Genomic DNA, 6,753 nt, shown 5'->3' with positions numbered 1-6,753 from the left:
TATTGTAAACGTCAATATTTTCGCGCAATTAATTTTTCGCGCTGAGCGGCTCGAAAACGTATTCGCGGGTTCTTAAATTCGCACTCCGCAGCAGGTTACTTTACTGTAGTACACATTCACTGCTTTCATCCAAAGCCTCTGCTACATAGCTTGCTATGCCAGCGTACGACAAGCGACGTAGCGAGCGGCTGGACTGCGAGTACAAGCACTCAAATACATAGTACAGCTGTGACTCTAGTACCATAGTCACGGGGACTGTAGCATCGATGCGTGTGGTGCACACATGCATGCTACAGTACACAGCAATCTAGGGTATCGTCTCTTCGCACAGTACTAGTAGCGTAAACATGCCTGTACATTGTACTACGTAGCAGTATCATCGATGAAGCGCACACAATTCATCCCGTTCAAAATGTGCGTAGAAAATTGTGAAGATATATTCGCGCGTTTTTGAATTCGCGCTAGCCGAGCGTAGCGCGAAATCCGCGAAAATTAATGTACCGCGAAAATTTCCACGTTTACAGTAGTCAGTTTGAAATGTGTATCTAATTAGCATATATTGTAGAGTTTTAACTGAAATCAGTGTTTCTTGTGACATAAGCTGTAATATTGGAGAAGACATTTCCTCCCATCTGATTCTACTGAAAATTTTGCTTGCACTAATATTTCTTTTCATATGTCACACTCCACACTCACCTGAAAAGATGAAGGGGATATCCGCTTTAAATAAATCTCCTTGCCCACTCAAAGTGTGTACCATTTATTTGGTCATTGAAATAAGAAGCAATTTATAGTTTCTTTAACATGCTCCCCCCTTTTTTGGGAGGGGGGGGGGAGGGTGGGAGGGGGAATGTGCACAGGAAAGGGAAGGGGATTTGATGTATGCAATAATGCCATGCTGTTTATAGAAATAGTAGCGGAAGCCCATCATAATCTTTGCTATAGATGTAGCTACGAGCACATAAGGCAGGATTGAGGCGTACAGCTTTTGTTGAAGGACCTTTGGAAACGAAACCTAAACTGTAATGACTTGTCGTAACTCCCGGAGTAACACTCTTGGTGTTTGACCCGAGTGCTAGAGTTATTGATCTTCTATTAGACTGTCCTTTGTGAAGGAATTTCCCGGCACAATGGGAGCTCAGTTCAGCATGAAATAGAGATTGATACCTTGCACCCCGGAGCAACCGATTAAGACGCTCTTTTCTTTCGCTGAATCAACGGGTGACACACCAGCGGACGATTTCACACCCTCTGCCCCGCAAATCTCTGCAAACATTTTCATTTTCAAACAAGGAGGAGAGAAAGGCTGCATCGATTTTCTTGGGAATACTTTTTTCCTTCCCAGAGTACCTGTTGATTACCTTACATGGCTTCCTTTTTGGCATGTGCAAAATGCTCTTATGTTGTGGTTCTACCCTAAAATTCAATTACGGAGAGTAGTTTTGAGCCGTTTCAGAAGTGGCGATCGGTTTTCTTCTTTGCTATCCTTACACCCTCTTGTCAATCCCCCGTGACATTGGATGCACTCTTTGTGTGATGAAAAGTGAATTCCAGCATTGTCGATGATATCATATCTTGGCTTAAAAGAAATGAGAAATGAAATTCCTTTAACTACTCTGCTTCCTCTCCTTTTAATAGAATGGTAGAGGTGAGGAAGGGGCTGAGTAACTTTCTGAAAAAAAAAAAGAAACCAAAAACTCAAATTTGTCATGCACTACCAAATCACGATCATGAAATAGAAACATACAAAAGATAGGCATTGTTCCTGTGAAATTCATTGCAAAATTATGTTTGTGGAAGGAATTTGATGAAATTCCTTCAAATACTTATTTTCTCCCTTTCCAAGTCAATTTAGTGCTTGTCAATTGGCTTTTCTTCTCATATTAACCTGAAAACAGCATTGCACGTGAGATATCTTTGCTTTGGATCTTTTAGAGTGCATGCTCTAAAAGAAATTATAGCAGACTGTGTGTCATATCATTGCATCCATGTGTGTTCACTTGGTTTGCATCTGTTTTTGTTTATCTTTTTCAAGGGGAGGGATCTTCTGCGAAAATGTTACATAATATGCACAAAGAGGAAATATGTGAGGATGAAATTAATTATCCCTATATGATGTGTGATTTCCACTATTTTTTTTTTCTCGTAGTGGACTCCAGGGTCAGAGGGGGCTTCATTAATTTATAAATGAACTCATTTGTGAACATAAGTAGAAACTAGTTATTTGCTCATCAAGTTATTTGTAAGGTAGCCTAAGTGGAAGGTTAATGGACTGCATATGTCACAATCACGTTTCTTGAATTACATTTGGACTGCTGTCAGTCAAAGGGTACTATTTTGTATCTTTGTTTCATTTCACCAGAGTTTAATTTGAAAGCTATCTGCAGTCTGTGTATGATGTGACTTATGAGGTATGCTTGAGAGGGTGGAACAATACTTCACCATGTACAATATAGTACTCCCACCACAGTGTTTGCATGATTAATATGCATGATTTTTAAGTAGAAGCAATTCGAGAGTTGAGTGTTTCAGGGCGTGGCATTTGTAGTCTGCTTGATGTATGGCGGATATGGGATGGAATCTGCTATGACACTCTGTGGTCATTAAGGAGACTCTTTTGAGTATTTGAACAATGTATCATTCCAGACTCATGTAGATGTGCTTCAGAAATGCGATTAACCCATTTAAAACGAGTCCCAAAAATACTCATTCAGGTGTATATGGGAAATGGGTGCTGTATAAACAAAATCAGCTCGTCCTCAACGGGTTAAAAACAAGTTCCTTTGTAAATCTGAAACCTACTAGATTTCTTGGATTAAACAACTGGTATCATGTAACGTGCTGCTGCAAGGTAATCCTAATCTCCTTGAGGCAAAGAAAAAGAAAAAAAAAAGAAAAAAATGAAGGTTGGTGGAAGGTGAACCTTTCTAATGAGTAATGCCATCACATTTTCAGGATTAATACATCTAATAATCTGTTCAAAGGGCAGCGAATAAGGAAGGTTTCAAGGTGCTATGGCCAACAATACTAATTGGTCAGAGTATCTTGAGATGGAATATTGTATCTGCAATTTGACCAACAACACTTGGCTAGCTCCTGAGGAAAAACTCTCTTCGGATTGATACCCTATCTCACTCTTCAATGATACTAAAGATTAAAGGCATAATTTACCATTTGCAGAAGAAACAAAAACCCAGCATTAGTGCTTTAAAATAGTTCTAAAATGTGACTTAGGGATAGAAACAACCACTGTAAAAATTTGAATCCTTATAATCGATGTTAAGTATTGTTAAAGACACAAAATGTGAACAATAGTTATAATAAAAATGTTTCCAGACTTAACCGTCTAAAGTTACGGTTTAATGAGAAAAATACTGATATCTCCTTATATTTTAGGCTTTATTGTGAAAATATTATGTGGTAGGATGTTTTGTAAAACAACAGACCTACACAAATGCATCAAATGTGATATCTTGAACATTCTTAAATCACTGTTCCCAAAGGTAAACAGGACCTTTTAAAGTGATCTGTTCTTGGATAGCAAAATCAGATAAATGTTGTTTATATTCCACCAAAAAAAATATATATATTATATGGAACTTTATTTTAGCATTTATTAGATTTCAACAGAATTTGTCTGAAAGATCTGATGTAAAATTTTGAATACATGGGATCTTAAAAACAGCTTTTTGTATTTGAATGTTACACTGACAGCAATAGAAAGAAACGATAGGCTTTTCACCTTTCAATGGATAGGTCTATATTGTGACATAACAATTCAGGCTCTTCAATTAATGGTACAATCATATAAAATCAATTTACAGCTTCAAAGAAGTTCTTTTGTACGTGCAGTAAATAGGAGGGAGTGATCAATAATGCAAGATCTTGTCAATATGATTTACAAATCAGTAAAAAAAAAGTGAAGTACGGTGCAGACTTGAGCAGCATTGTGGTTAGCCTTTAAACAAGGCGACTCGCTCTGCGTGCCCCCGTATAGCGCGTTTACCCCACAAACCTGTTGGCCGGCGAGTGGAGTGAGCCGCCTTTATCCACTCGTTCAGGGATGTGTACTTTTGTCGTTGTTGTTGCTTTATATTCTTTGACAAATTTGCGTACAAATTTGACGCAGAAAATACACACGGCACCAAGGCAAGCCTTGTTAATATTAAGTAACTATGTAAGAATAGTTACTTAATATTAACGAGGCTTGCCTTGGTGCCGTGTGTATTTTCTGCGTCAAATTTGTACGCAAATTTGTCAAAGAATATAAAGCAACAACAACGACAAAAGTACACATCCCTGAACGAGTGGATAAAGGCGGCTCGCTCCACTCGCCGGCCAACAGGTTTGTGGGGTAAACGCGCTATACGGGGGCACGCAGAGCGAGTCGCCTTGTTTAAAGGCTACATTGTGGTTAGCATCATCACTAATTCTTGAAATGTATTTAGAACTGCTACCTGTGCAATTATAATATTCTTTTTTTTTTGGAGGATTTTGGTATATATTGGTATGATGATGTATATTCATAAAACTAGACAGGTAGTTCGCTTGTAAATGAAAATGAAATTTGTAGCTGGCAGATTAAGGCACATATTTTTCAACTGAGTGTTCAAAGGCTTATTATTAATGGTGGGGAATTCTGAGAAAAGGCCTTCTGATTGACCAGTCCTATATTGGTATGGTCACCAATTTTTATTGGTGTGAGCTATTTCCCCACTGTTTCTTTGTTTGGTTTGTCAAGTGAGTCAGCCCCAGTCATAGTGCCTTGACCAGTAATGATGTTTAGCTCCCCTTTATGGTCACTGGTCAGTCCCTTGCACAAATATTTCATAGGAAGTCTACAAAGCAGTTCTTCTTACCATGAGTGGTATGCAATGTTTGGTAACCAGGTTATTAGCATGAAAGTCTCATACATCGTGTGGATGAAGGGCATGTGACTTGGGGCATACCAATGCATTCCCCAGGAAACATCTCAAAGATATTTCTTTGTAGAGCACAATATACATGTGTAGTGCAACTAAAATGTTGAACACACTGTTTGAAAATCATTTTAATGTAGGTCTGTACTCTTGTGCTGTATTGTGCAAATCTATTAACTTTCAATTAGAATAAAAAAAATAAGAAAAGAAAAAAAAAAACAAAGAAAAAAAGGCATTCGCCTTGATTTCCTGTCCAGGTGGTTGCTTGATTGCATGTCGTGGAAGACTGATACAAGTTATCATATGCCAGGCTGTGGTTAAAATGTAGTGAACAATGCTACCACTGAAAACAGATAAAATGTACCTAACGCTAGTGATAACTTGTCAAGTGAGTCTGATCGGAAACAACCGACCTCCAAATTCGCAAAGTAGGAACTGATTTTGTCACAGATTTCATGTCAAACTCCAACGTCTATAATCACATTGTGGTCAGTGTGTAACACACTCCAGCAGTGGCAGCATTGCTTGAATCATAATAATAATAATAATAATAATACATTACATTTGTAATGCGCTTAATACAATGTTTCTAAGCGCACGAATCATGGCTTTAAACATCTGATTAAATGTTATTTTGTACATTTTGGTAGCTATAAGGTTAATGTGAGCTTTGATAGGATCCTGTATGGATTGGTCAACTTAGCGGTTGTCTTATCATACATGTACATGTGCAATCGTACATATGCACTGTAGTACTATACCGCCAGCAATCACCTAATAGTGAAAGAAAGGACAGTGACTCCCTTTAAAGCCAGATGAGATGAGAAATGTACAACTTATGCAATTAAAAGTACTGAGGTCATTTATCCAATTAAGATGTCAGCAATTACCCTATAGCAACCATAAAGAGAAGCCAATTGAGATGTGAATGTCTGAGCAAAAAAAAAAAAAAAAAAAAATGAAGTAGTACATATCAAAAAGGGACAAAGAATTGTTTATGACATTGAGAAAGATATGATAATGTTGCATACATTACTTTCACTTTTTGTGTGTATGTATATTTTTTTTTTAAACCTTTAGCAACTGAAGATTCTGTACATAATGGTGTATGGTTCCCTAGAAGGTACAGCAATATTGCTGTCATTTTGACAGCTTCCTAAATGATTCGAAATAGCTCACTGTATGTTTATTTTTGTCTTTTCTATTATGTTTATTTGAAAGCCTACTAAGACTTTACCAAGTGTGTCACAGGAGTAATTCTGACGTGGTTTTGTTGACTTTTTACCTCTTTGAAATTGCATAATTATATATATTTGATTCTATATGAAAACAAATAAAAAATGGTAAAGCATAAATCTATTAACCCGTTTAGGATGAGTTCCGAGTATACCCGGGCAAGTGTCTATGGGAAATGTGTGTTGTAGCAAAATCAGCCCGTCCTCAACGGGTTTATAAAAAATGGAATGGCAGTTTCAGGCGTTTCAGGGAGTAAAGAGATGGTTGGTTTAGGGTGGTTCAGTTGCTAATTGGTTAAAATATCCCAGCACTGAAAGTTTAAGATTTCAAAATAAAAATCATTTTCCATTATTGACTACCTTGCTGTACAGGTTGTGAAGGTTTGAGGTCATTTCAAGATTTTGTGGAGAGTAAGAATGATTTTTACTAGCAGGTAACCCTTTACATACTACATTATGCACCTGTGAATAGTTTTGTGCGTGAAATTTGTGCCATTTTACTCATTGGCACAGGAAGGCTTTATATGCCAATTCCCTGCAACCACTGTTGAACATTATAGCAGCTTGTGCTCACACTTCATAAGAGAGTACACCTAGGT

Source organism: Diadema setosum, chromosome 21 (genome assembly GCF_964275005.1).
Source record: "Diadema setosum chromosome 21, eeDiaSeto1, whole genome shotgun sequence".
NCBI classification, from domain to species: Eukaryota; Metazoa; Echinodermata; class Echinoidea; order Diadematoida; family Diadematidae; genus Diadema; species Diadema setosum.
The sequence above is the reverse complement of the archived record's forward strand: the minus strand, read 5'-3'. Positions refer to the sequence as shown.